Below are 14277 nucleotides of genomic sequence, written 5' to 3' on the forward strand. Positions count from 1 at the left end.
ATTGCCAAGTTAGAGCTCCTAAATATTTTGTTCCAGACAAATGAGGAAAAATGGAAATAAAAGACTTGCACTGCAGCATGTATCCTGGCTCCACATTGCCAGTGGGAGACTGACCTCAAACTCTGCTACCACACAGTAAAGGGGATCAATAGGATTCTTGCATTTGAGGTGAAAGGATGTTTTTCAGTTTGGTATCATGATTTCAGATAGCTGCAGTTCTTCACAAGCTTTTAGGAATACCTAATTCCAAGAAGACAGATGTGATGGAGATAAATAAAGGAGAACTTCAAGCCAATTGCAGCTCTAGATTGGCTGCCCACAGATCATAACCCACTTCTGGATACTTTTCAATTTTTTTTTTTTTCTTTCACGTACAGGCATTCACATGCAGTTCTTCTAAACTACATTCAGATGCTCAAGTTTAGCTGTGTCCGAAAAGTGAACTATTTTACAGACATATTTTCACAGGCTTATAGAAGACAGGACTATTCTTTATAATTTCATAGTCTAGTTGAGAACTGAAACTGGCTGGAGACATTTTCCTATATCCACCAGCTTACTTTGGTGAAAGTCAGTTTAGTTACAGCAAATAAGAATAATAAAACTTACTGCTCTGGGATTCATCACATATTCAACATCCCAAGTAAGTTACCAGATAAAAATCAGTCTTAGTTCATCATTCAGTTAAAGAAACCAAAGAAGAATAAGAAAAAATGGGTCCATATATCTAGGGGATTTTAGTATTTTTTTATGTAGATTTTGCTAAATCTTCCCATCCCTCTTCTCTGCCCCTTCCCTCTCTGCCCTCCAAAAGAAAACACATCTAGTTGCCTTAGGAAGAGATGATGTATCGAATTTACAAAATAAACCAGAGCCAAATTACCTGCTAGGTATGGCTGGGGAAACTCTATAGAAAACCAGACACCATCACAACTTTCAAGTCTGTATCCAAAATAGACACACTAAGGCAGGTGGGGATTACAGCCAAACTAGGAATCGCAGGTGGGAGACACCCTTCATCAAGGCAGCAAAGGAGCATAAAGCCAAGGCTTTATCTGTTCTTGCATTCCTTAAACTGAGTAATGCCGCTGGCTCATGTTCCTACACCAGTTATACCTTCCTCCAGGCTAGCAGGGAGCAGTACAGAAACACCCAGCTGTATTTGTCTTCTCAGCCTACTCTGGCGGTACTCCCTCCCTGCTTAAATCTGCAGAGGAGCAGTCTGCAGTCTGTGCTGATTTCAGCAGCGCTGCCTTACAGGCTGTGTCATCACATGGAGGTGAATATCAAACTCCACAAGTGGGATGTAACTGGAATACATACGTGAACGTATCACTGCTTGCTCTGAGCAGGTACACGCAGATGGGTTCATTATCCGTGTTGGCCAGGCTGCCTTTTGCAGCTAGTCCTTCCACTCCGGAATGTCAAATGTGTAGAAGCAGCAATGTAAGCGGCCCAGGCAATGTCTGTGTCAGTGCTCCTGCCGCCGTCTGGAAATCCCTTCTTAAAGAAAGCAGATGCAAGTCCTACTAGGCAGTTTACAGAGTCTGGGGAGGAGGAGGAAGAGGAAAAAACCTGTCTGGTTGCACTGCAGCAGTTCCCAGGCTGGGCTCCAGGTTGCAACCCCTGGGGTCTCTCCCCGGTTCGGCTGTTGACCTGGCTCCGGCCAAATCACTTGAGTCCGTAGTGCATGGATTTCCTCTGGCTGCTCTTAACGCTCAGACCAGGCAAATCAAAGGTCCGTCTAGCCTTGCATCTGTCTCTGACAGTAGCCACTTGTCAGTGTTCAGGGAGGTGTCTGAAAACAAGGCACAAGTGTCGTGGTATTTGCCAAATACTCTTCCAGCCCTTTGCCTGGTCAGATTATAAATTCTTCAGGGCAAAGACAAAATCTTACACTGTGCTTCTACAACAGGATCCCTGTCAAATTTGAGGCCACATAGTGCTTGTATCATATGAAAGAATGATAATTAGTGGCCTGCGCCTGGCAACTGAAATTGGCTTGACAGCTGTGTGTTTGTTGGTGCTGCTTTCAGACAGGATGGGACAGTCATTCCGACGCTATGGACATCTTACTGCTCTGTCCCTGTGGCAGGGATTAACACACACACTGCTAGCCAGGACCCACTGAGGGTCTAAAAGTGTTACAGATGATAAGTATATAACAGGAAAGTCAATTATCAGCTAGTAGATCCCGGTGTTACCTTCCAAGGCACAGAATTATAGCCTGCCACTTGCCTTTTGCAGGTCATCTTTCACAGTGTTGCAGACCCACATTAAAATGACTTGTGACTAACGACAGAGTTAGGCTTAGTGCCTCTTTATCACTCTGCAGTGAAAGGAAGGTCTTCTTTTTAATATTGCAGAAAAAGCTTTGCGACTGAGACTTCAGACTGGCTACAGACAATTTGCATGGCTAAAAAGAATTGCTTGGTTTATGTTTTGACACAATTCAGCTCACCGTTTGCATTATTCACGGGCCTGACAAATCTACGTATTATTCTTATTTTTTCATTTTACACACACCATAGTAAATGTTTGCTTTGGTCCCTTACCTTCTTGCACTAACCTTTGCAGTATAAATTCTGTATTAAAACATTCAAAGAAACATGGGTTTCTGTGATGCATTTTAAAAAGTAGGCCAGTGGTGCAGCTTCTGTAGCATATGCATTTAAAAAAGGTAAAGAAAAGTAAATATGATCACAAAAAAGGAAGACACTGAGAAATGCATGCTGGGGGAAACCTTCCCTGGAAGAAAATGGCTTGTCTGTGACCTCTACAGCAGTGTCTATGCTGTTAAAAAAAAGGGGCGGGGGGGGGGAAGGGGGAGAAGAGGGCTAGGGACTTAGTTATAGGCTAAAGGACAAGTGGCAAGAAGCTCACATACTCATTGCTACCCCAGGAGCTGATTTGTTTTGGTGAGATCCATCTATAACGATTTAAAACACAGCTATGGAGCACCAGCAGCCAAGCAGTGCCAGCAACTGGGGAGCCAGTGCTGGAGCTCAGTCCCTGGCCCCTGCCAGTGTAAGACTCTAGATGTGTCCTGTGATACCTGGGACAAGTCTTGCATTCATCTGGAAGATCAGGGCTAGAGCCTGGGCGACGCTTCATCTGGGTGCAGGTCAGCATCACCCTATTGACTCATTGACTCAGTGGATTTGTACCGACTCCCACAAAGCGTGAAAGAGTCATCCAGTTTAGCGTACAGCCCCCAGCAAGGGCTGAACATCATGAGTTGGCTACACCAGCCCTGAAGAAGCCAAGAAGTACTACAAAGTATTCATCTCTGAGTCACAATTTCCTCTACACCTGGTTTTTTCTACAGCTAAAGCAACAAATAATCAACATTTTGTGTGCCACCTGTATGTATCAAGAAGTGTTGAAGGAGAGCTCAGGCTGTGTTCAGGCATGCTCTCCCCAGCCTGAAGCAAGAAGGAATGAGGCAGTGCAGCTGTGTAATAAGTTTGGGATTCACCCAATGTTCCAAAAATAGAGGGCAGAAATACCGTGTCAAGCAGACCTAAAGCAGACATATAAAAGACTGCTTAGGGAAAAAACCGAAACACATGTATTTGGGGTCCATTAAAATGCCTCCATTCTTTTAGAGTTTTTAAACATTTTGAAAAAGAGTACTACTAATAATTTAGAGCAAATTTATAATCTAAGACTTTCGTTGCAAGGAAGGTTTGAAATCTTTTGGTTTAGAAATAAGAATAACCAACTCATAGACCTGGTGACCATATATCACCGACTTCGGTTGTTGTTTTTTTGAGTGTCAGTTATAAGGTTATGGATCACAACTGAAACTGGACTTTTGAAGAAAAATGACCAAATCTTCAAGATTTGGCAAATCTACAAAAATTTATAAAAAGCGATCATTTTTTATCTGCGGAAGAACTGGAAATTCCTTCATTGGACAAACTAATATTTCATCTATCATATGTGCATTAAAAAAATGAGTTAATTTTGAGATAGTGGATATATTTCACTCACCTTACAGTGCACATTAACAGGGCCTTTTTCACAAAATTCAGTCTTGTTACTAAGTGTTCATACAGAGTTGCCAAAGTTAGTCAGATTGCTGTGTGACACTTCTCCACAAATTTCAATTTGCAAAGATCTTCAGGATCTTCTGAAATTAAAGGCACTCCAGCTATGTAAACTGTTACTATCATTGCTTTCACAAAACTAAAATTGTGTTCTTAAACTGCTTAACGGTGCTCTTTTAATCCCTCAGAGGTATTACTCGTTCCTCAACTGAGTACCAAAATAAGAATGATCTTGTCTTTTTTTTTTTTTTTCCTGAAATGCAATTATTGTTTAATATCATCTGGGAAGAATGGAAAGAAAACAAAACAAAAAAATGAACAGTGTAAAGCCAAATCAATTGTGTGGTACAACATTTACAGGCTGGTCTTAATTCAGATCAGTATTGGTCATATGTTATTTAGGAAGTACCTTCTGGACTTGGGATTAAATTTTAAAATCCTACCAATGGGCCATATAACAGGAATCATGGAGAAAGAGTAGTCATAACAGATTTTAATGTGTGCATGTAATCTGTCTACAATCTGGAGGTATTTTATTTATGTGCCTGCTCCTAAATGTCCAATTAGTGAGTCCCTAGTGATTGAGATTACTGTAATACATGCCCAGCACGTAGCTTATAGTGCAATTGTTTGAAACCCCATCCTGCTAGTTAGAGTTCCCAACCCATGAAGGTATCTTCCTTTTCTCCAGCTTGGTATTCAAAGTATGTGCCCATCTACTTTGATCTGGGAAATGTTGCTCTCCTGTTCTCATTATAACACTCTGTTGGAGTGGACTGCCTTCTGATGAGGAAAAAAAGTCATCATTATCAGTTAAGAATATTAACAACTGATACTGAATTTAACCAAACTGATGGCCTTCCCTCCCTTCCATTTTGCCTAACTAAATGCCAGCATGCAGTGGACCCTCTGGTTACAAGTAAGTGGTAGATGGAGACCATCCCGTCCTTAGCCTTGGAAGACACATCCAGCTCTGAACCCACCCTGTAGTGAATAATCAGAATATTTTATGACTGAATGAGGAAACCTCTTTAAAATGAGCCCAAAGCCAGTTGCCTTTCCCAATTCTTCTCTTCATCTCGTATGAGACAAGTATGTCTCTAGACTTCAAGGGGGAAGAGATGGGTCTATCTGACTGCATCTTTATTTTCTCAAAGCAGCACATTTGCAACCATTTACTTCCAAGCCCAATAAGATTTGATGACAAGACTAGCTTAGGCTCATGCTTCCCTCCTAGCAGGACAGGAGAAGGAGGAAACTCCACCTCCTCCCTGGGCAGTATTAGAGAAAAGCGCAGGAGGAGTCAAGGCTACACACAGCCATGAGCAGCTACTGAGATCTGCGCGTGCTCACAAGGGTTCCAAAGAAAATGGTTATTTCTGTTTCTGTATCCCTCATACACGAGAGAGGGAGGAAGATCATCTGCCACAGCCTGATGAAGAAAGATAAGTGAGGCTTCACTTCAGGAATGATAGAAAGGTGAAGAGGGCTTTCAGTCACTTCAGGAACAGGAGTGGATCCAGTCATGTGGTGCAGTGACTTAAACGTCTAAGGACGCAAAGAGGGCAGAGAACTGTATTCTGGTGTGAGAAAAGTCTGCCATGGGCTGCACCCTGTTCTGGCATGGAGATGGCATCAGAAAATAGGAACGGAAGTTGTGCTATAATCTCCTCTTGAGTAAGCAGTTGGGCCACCTTTAGGAAAATCCCATGGAAATACCTGGATCAGGGTTAGACTGCATCCTTTTCCATTTTCCTGGCTGCTTTCTGAGGTTATCATTTTGTACTTCTGCAGCACAGCCCAGGTGCCACATCCATCACATCTGTCCTTCTGCACTGAGAGTTGGCCAAAGACAGGAAAACATTGTTGAGTAACCCTCCACTGTTAATTCAGACCTATTATGGTCATTCTCTTGTGTAATGTGCAAAATAAACAGTCTAAATTACTATTTACCATCTTTACCCTGGTCATATGGCAGCTTCCTTCTCCCTAGAAAGCACTCTCTGGTAAGTGGTAAGCCCTCATAATGATAAAAAAAAAAGAAGTTTTTTCATATGGATTGAGACTTGCATTGTGAAAAGGCAGGAGAGTCAATTTGCCTTCAGTCATTTAATAGCATAACTCATTGCAGTGCTGAAGTGGGTCAGCTAATGTTATCGCTGAGTATTGTGATGGGGAGGAAAGTTAGTGCTGTCTTTGTGTCCCACAGGCTTTTAGGAGACAAAAGCAAATCAGCTGAAGAAATAAAATAATATGCTGATGAAAATAGGGGTTTTTTTTAGCTGAGGGTCACTACATCTGGCAGATATTGTGAGGGCTTTTTTTTTTTCTTGAGCAGTACAGTGAATTTTGCTTGGAGGAAGCCAACTGAATCCAGGTCAATCTGATTAGAACAAATAAAATAGGCTTTGGGTATGCTGGAAAAGAAATTTGCCCCAGCCCTTAGTTGCAAAGGGCATAAAATCTCTCAGGCTTGTGCAGGTTAAAGCCTGAACAGCAAGGCTGCAGCCACTTCCAAGTTATTTAAATACCCCCAAAGTATTTAGTTATTTTGATCTCCATTTCTGTGGTAGAAGTATGAAGCCTTCACTGGAGTCACTCAATATTCACAGCAGTGTAACAAGGATCCATAATCTGTCCTGTCTGCAGCATGATGGGATGTAGAACACCATTGCCTGTCCAGCTAAAACAAGGTCAGATTATTAAAATCCAAATCAATCTGTTATTGTTTAATGTGCTGCTCACTGTGACCTGCATACATGACTTACCAAGAAAAGCACTTCATATAAAAGCAGGTGGTGTGTGTAAGTCATTTTGGGTAAAGACAGCCCATCAGGGACGAGATGGTTAAGGGGTCTGCACTTTTTGGGGGGATAACAGAAAAATAAAATTTGATTGACCTTCCTGGGAGGAACTGAAATCAAAAATACGACGAGGTAATGAGCTATTTATTAAAAATACCCCTTTGCACTTTCATAGCTCTGTTTATATGAGATATAATAGCCAGCTAATCCTCCTATGCTCTTTGCAAAGTGATTATGTAAGTACTGTCCCATTTTGTAGGTGGGGAAGCAAAGGCCAAAAAAAAACCCCAAACATTCTCATGGCAACAGGGGCAATCGGTGCAAGAACTGGAGTCTGACGGCAGGAATTTGACTTCTCCCTTTGTGTTACTCTTACATGTACAGAATGTTCCCTTAGTGGTGATTTCTGAGCTCTGGTTTTGTTTCATTCTTTCTTCTCCCTGTCCTAAGTGACCTGATTTTATCTTTCTTAACGTGGAGAGGCCAGCAGTGTCTCTTGTTTGTGTGCATAGGGAGGCTTAGAGAAGCACTGCAAATGTGGGGGATCTGTGGTTGTAACCCTTCCCTGCCCATGATGCCTCCTTCCAAAAAATGCCCAGCACCATCTCCCTGGCAAACACACCTAAGGGGTCTGTCAGAAGGGGAAAATACAAGGAAGGGCAAACTGATCGTGTGTAAGCTCATCCTACACCAGGGATTTTCTTAGCGGCTTGGCAGTTCTGTAAATTCTCATAAATTAACTCCATAAATTCAAGAAAAATCATAGTATCTTTTTCTATTGCATTTACAGTCAACCTGTTTTCTCTCTCCCCATTTATGTCATTATTTCACCCTGAAGAAGGGTTTTCATGATCAAAACCCTGCTGCTCGCTGCTCTTTGTAGCAAGGTGTAAAACACCATGCTGGCAGCTTTAGAGGTCCGCAAGTGTGAGGAGTGAGGAAGAGCAAAGGAGACTGTTATACACTCTTGTCCCCGTGCAAATGAGGAATTTTCACCCAGCCCACATGCATTTAATTCTCCATACTACCTCGCAGAGAGGGGTTGCACTTTGTGCAGGGATTCACTTACCTATTTGCATGCACTTCACCACCTTCTTAGATTACCCTTCACATAGAGAATCATCTAGCTTGACAAAGTGTAAGCTCAAAGGAGTTTTCTGGGCATAATCGTGCATTATCAACCAGTTTTTCAGAAGGCCGTTTTTGCCAGTTACCTCCCCAACTCCCCTTTTGTTTTACAAAGTATCCTATCAAAGACTGCAGAGTCTCCTTGGAGATGCATCGTGGAAGGGAAAGGTGTCAGACACACATTCCCTGCCAAAGTGGTTTTGAACTTATCTGTTCTGTGGGGCTCATGGGACAGAGCTCTGGGTTGCTTCAGTTTTAAAGACAGCAATGGAACTCTTTGCTTAGAACAAGTGTGTGAGTGCTTGGGAAGTTGCCATGAGTCTCACCAGTCTAGGAGTCAAGTGACTCCCAGGTGCCTGTGCTTGGAGCTCAATGTGAAGAAAGCCCTGAGCAGAACTTGCCAGCCCAGCCCTCATGAAAAGCACAGAAGCCTCATTTTTTTCCCCCTTGTGTTAGTTTGCTGTTGAAAGAGAAACGTTAAGCAGGTAGCTTGGGGCTTCCTTGTCTTAATCAAGGATTTGGATAGATCTTCAAAACTCCCCGGGTCTTGAAACTGCCTCTCTGCAGCTAGATCTAATGCTTGCAATGAAATTAATGTAGAGTTAGTGCACCAGTGGTGTAAATCTGGAAGCTAACACTGTCATGCAGGTGTAAAACTGGTATTAGAGCAGAACTCGACAACAGAATCCTAGAACTATTTAGGCTGGAAAAGACCATTAAGATCATCAGGTCCAACCTTTAACCTAACACTGCCAAGTCCACCACTAAACCATGTGTTTTAAATACCTCCAGGGATAGTGATTCAACCACTTCCCTGGACAGCCAGTTTGAGCTTTCTGTGAAGAAATTTTTCCTAATATCCAATCTAAACCTCCCCTGGCACAACTTGAGGCCATTTCCTCTCATCCTGTCATTTGTTACTTGGGAGAAGAGACCAACACCCACCTCGCTACCACCTCCTTTCAGGGAGTTGGAGAGAGAGAGAAAGTGTCCCCTCAGCCTCCTCCTCTCCAGGCCAAACAACCCCAGTTCCCTCGGCCACTCCTCATAGGACTTGTGCTCTAGACCCTTCACCAGCTTCGTTGCCCTTCTTTGGACGCACTCAATGACAACCAGTTCACTTTATGTGAGGTATTAGGTAAATCCCTATTTAAGAGGTTGCAGTTTTGAATCTTCAGCCCACAAATAAAGAAACCTTAAAGACCTGACATCCAGACCTAAGTTTTTCTCCTTCTGATGCTTGCTGTGGGTTGAAATACATGATCTGCTCCCCATGCTGCAAACCAGAGAGGGTAAATGAGTTCTACGGTGGTCACACATTTTCATCCTGCCTCAGCAGTGTTTTGTTCTCCAAGGACTGACTGCTATTGTGATCCAAGCTAGAAAAGGAAGTTTTCTGCAAGCTCTATTATCTCATCACAAACTAGCCTTAGGGTGAAATTGTAGCCCAGTATAGATTGAAGAGCAATTCAGGTACCTAGACATAGGCATTCACTGCTATATGAGGCCACAAGGTATTCCAAAAGATGTGCATGAGATGGGCAAGAAGCTATGGGATACCCCAGGAGACCTCCAACAGGACTCGATGCCCCAACTTAAGCGAGTGACTCTTTTGGAGTTTTACTGTTGAACTCATCAAAGCTAAGATTTTTTTCTCTGCATGTCAATCCTGTAGTAGATATGTGGCATAAAACCTGACTTTCAGACAGAAGCAGAATTATTTTAGACCTTTTATAGTTTTGGAATAATTTCCTCATTATCCTTAGCCACTGTGGGAAAGACAGGGTGGAGTCTGAGTGCATGCAGTGATGGTTTTGTGAAGCTGATGGAGGGTGTTAACACCCCCAGCCTTCCCAGACTGCTGTCTGGCACCTCATTCATCTGAAGACCTCTGAGCATATAAGGTCTGTGATAAACAAAGGGGGTCTGTATTGTGCCTCTGGGTTTCCAGTGGCTTATTTAAAGATTGGATTGTTTCATGTTATCCTTTAAGGGGGAGATATTTCTGTGGATAGGGAGACTCCTGTGTCACTGGACAAGAAAGAACAAGGCTTTCATGTTACTTGTTTAAACCATTAAGCACTGATGTTTTGCTGTTTGACATGCCAGTGTTTCTTACTCTTTCTAACCAGTCCTGTTCCTCTGTTCTTTGTGGTTAATTATTGCTCTCATTCTCTTTCTGGCAAGTCTTCTCTTGCTCTGTTATTGGATCCATAGGGGGAAAGTGACTGAGGGAACTAAGCGCAGGACCAAGGATTAACTGTCCCCATGGGAAGCTTGAGTTACTAGCTGCCACATATGCACATTTTCATTGCTAACAGTGAAAGAAAAGTTAACAAAGAGCATGTCACCTAAAGCAGAATAGAGGAATAGGAAAAATATCTGCAAGTAATTTGAATTGCCTACCCATGACAGCACAGCGCATGCAGTTTGTGTCCAGTTATTACTTTTTATTATTCATTATTTGCATTACAGTAACATCCACAGGTACCAGTCAGGATTGCAGCAGCATTGTGGGAGATTCTGCTCCAGCACAGACTGGGTCAGCACTGGAAGTTTTTAACAGTATGTCAGCTGAGAATATAAATGTTCTACTAAAATAACTATACTGTTACAAGCCATAGTATTGCATCACAACAGGCCTGCCTTCTACTTTTGCAGCTTATTCCCTTTCCCACACAGGAAAGATATGATGTAGGTGTAAACATTTTTCTGTCATTTTGAGTATTTATATTTGAATTCAGCTGCAGCAGTTTAATGCTGCTGTAGTTTCAGGCAACATCAGTCCACAAGTAAATGCATGTAAGACAGACCTTGCCCCAGAAGGCATAACATCTCAGTAGACAGCAAGTGGGAATGGAATTGGAGGCATACATGAGTCAGAAATCTGTTGAATGGTGGCGCTGAACAAGGTGCATGTCTCATCCCTGGATCTGGGCTGGCATTTGCCTGCTATAAGAGGACACAAAAGAATCTTCACTCCAGTTCCACATCAGTGTCAATGTAGCTCTACTGAAGTTAATGAAAAGCTGGGGTAATTCTAATTAGGTCCCACCTATCTAAAGGTCTGGTTTGTTATCTTCAGCTCTGGTGAGTTAATGTGCCAGGGGCATCTCAAAATGTAGCTGGCTGGCACCTTAGTTTTGCAGCCTGAAAGAGCACTCACAGTCTGATCCATCTTGAAGAGTGTCTTGGGCATCTTCTTCCCAATCACTGACTAAAACAGAAATAAGAAGGAATTCAAGTCCTGTTCGAGTTTGATATAGTTTCTGACACATTCTACCAATGGGCAAGTTGGCTTCAACTTCGGACAAAAGGTGCTCAAGAAGGTGTGAGAATAAATGCTCCTGCAGAATTTCCTTCAAGACTTGGTGTGGCAAATAATAAAGCAGTCAACCTTTGTTGACTTTTTCTCTACGATTTTAATGCATTGACTCTGAGACTGGCTGATGGGCAGCTCTGGAGCTTGCTGCTCTTGCAACTGGGCTGGCAACTTTTTTGTAGAACAGATTACTTACTCAAGACTAGTAGCCTGATCTGTGCAGCAGGCTTTGTTAGTGCTTCATATATCCACAAAGCTTTGTGCTTGAGATAAATTCTGTTACTATCAACCGTGTTCTCGGGATACTCTCTTTTAGGTTGGCACCGATGGCATAGCACTTGTTTGCAGTCAGTGTAGAAGCATAGGAAAAGACTGAACAAAGCAAATAGTCCTACCAATTCCCAGCAAAAATGCCAGGTTGGAATAGCAACCTCTTAAGTTTTGCTGAATTTCTGGGATGTTTTGTTCAAAATCAGTTATGAAAGCAACAATGATCTATAAAATTTTGGTGGCTATGTGAAATATTTTTATGGCTCTGTATGTTTTAAACAACCTGACTGTACATGTAGATGTATCGAAACATACAGATTAGCTTGTTTTATCACTTCCTGATTGATTATGATCTGTATAGTCCTAATCAATAAGTTGTGTAGATTTAAGAATCTATCTGATCCAAATTGTAGTCTAAAGCAGAGATATACAGGTCAGAGCTAAAGTGATATGCTGGCTTGATAGCTGGCAGTGGGTGACAAATATGGGTAAGGAAATTTCTGCTATGGATTTAAAGCTGGGAAAGCAATGAGTTTAACTGTCAAAGCATGGGACGGCATGACACAGAAACTGCTTGTGCATGAGATGCTTGCATGTGGTGTTTCAAAATATGTCAAATATGCATGATAAAGTCATGCTGCTGAAGTATAAGCAGTTACAGAGCACAAAGAAAAGCAAATCATCAGTGGGAGAATGATTGTCACAATGTCATAAAAATAAACAAATGACTGCAAAAGGAAACTGGGATCATAAACTTCAGGCTGAACTGCTGGAGTACTAGAAACCTCCTGAGATGCCAATATGCCAGAGCTGCTCAGTCTTGTAGCTCAGGAAAGTATAACTTATTTAGAAACATCTCAGCATCACGTTCATCACAAAAGTGTCCTGGTCATGGGGAAAAAAAAGAGCAGTGCTGGAACAACTGCTTGTGACCCGTAGATGGACAACAGCATCCTTTATTAGCTGAACTGGAGACCCAGCAAAGTAGGACTGGAAAACTGTGGGCTGATGTCCCTGGAAAGATTAACCTACGGAGGTCATTCGATACAGATAGGAAACAAATCCATGTATCCTGCTTCCCAGTTAGCGCTCTGTCTCTAGGCAAGACTGATTCTTATTACCTCCTTGTTGATTTTGTCAGCAAAATGGACAATTACTGGTGCATTCACGCCATCTGATTTTAAATGTTAGTTAAATGTTAGTTAAATGTTAGTTTTAAATGTTAGTTTATCTGGAAATGTCTCCATTAACACAGCAGAGGATTTAGGTTCCCCACTTCAGGTGTTTTGTGTTGCATGTAATTAGGTACCTAAAATATTCTGAAGTGTATCATGTGAATTCTTGTTTACTGCATCTGTCGTGGTCAGCTTCTGCATATGGCCATCTAGCCAGGAAAAAGTTGTCTGAAACCTCCACTTACTACACATTAAATTGCCTTGTTATGGTGTGAGTAACTCCTAGGCTGCTTCCAAAGGTCTTTGGTTGTTTTTTTCTCACTAATGCTCTGATAACCATCACTGTGGACACTGGACACTTTCTGGTCTATGAGTGCAGAATCCAGCACAGCTGACAAGAAAGGAAATACTGTGTGAATGCCATTGTTTGGGTACGGAAGACACAGCCAAACAGCTGTACTTTTGCAAAGACCCACCTACTGCTGTTAAGATTACTTTTTTTAAAAAAAAATGTTGTCTTTTTCCTGGCTTCCCATTTACTGCCCTAACTGTGGGCTGTGGTGGGACTACAAGCAGTTGTCGATCTCTCTTTTCCAGAACACGTGATATGGGGGTGTCAGCAAGACAGCACAAAACTTGTTACTCAGATCCTTTCAGTGGTGACTAGGTCCTATAAAAAGGGAAGGGGAAGAAAAGGGCTGGAGATGGGCCATTGCTATGTTAAACAGAAGACGGTAACTGATCACTTTACAAAATCACTTTACCTGTGTTGGATGTCATCTATCGAGTCTGCACTTTGCACAACTGAGTTTTGAACTGATGTCTACTGACTGGTCTATCTAGAATAGCTAGAGTGTCTAAGAGCCCAATTCAAGTACCAGGGTGCTAGATCAAAAAACTTCTTACTTCAAATTTATTTTTAATATTAGCAGTAATTATGCCATCTTTCTCTTCCTTGGATAGTTCACGATGTATCACAGGTCAGAGCTGATTTTCATCTTTTGCTGATTTAACTCAGAAGTTTTTCTGCTGGATTAGGTGAGGTACAGTTCATGTGGGGAGAGAGGTCCAGTATCTCTGAGTACTACTGTTGAGAAATATTTCCTGATTTCAGACTCATTTGGGGGTCACATCATTTCCAAAATAAGCTTCTCAGATTCTCTGTACATAATCTGCATACTCTACAGGCAGACAGGGATCAGCTATTCACTACAGAGCCTGAAATGCCTGAGGCTCTTGTCTCTGCTTATATCCATTAGAGGTAAACCAGGGCTGATTATAGGGAACACTGTACTTCTGATCATGTCAATGAGCATAGCTAGCAAGTGTTCTGGGGGCAGATTCTCATCTCATTTGCATTGAGTTATTCCAGATTGAGAGCAGACGAAGTGCCCTAATAGGATTTTCTGTCTCAATAAAGATATTATTGAATTCAGCCAGTGACTCTGTTTTGCCACTGTTTTCCTTTGATTTTATGCTGATATGCAGTGTTTAGCTTTGGTTCAGAGCAAAACCCACACCGTGTG

Source organism: Pelecanus crispus, chromosome 1 (genome assembly GCF_030463565.1).
Source record: "Pelecanus crispus isolate bPelCri1 chromosome 1, bPelCri1.pri, whole genome shotgun sequence".
NCBI lineage: Eukaryota > Metazoa > Chordata > Aves > Pelecaniformes > Pelecanidae > Pelecanus > Pelecanus crispus.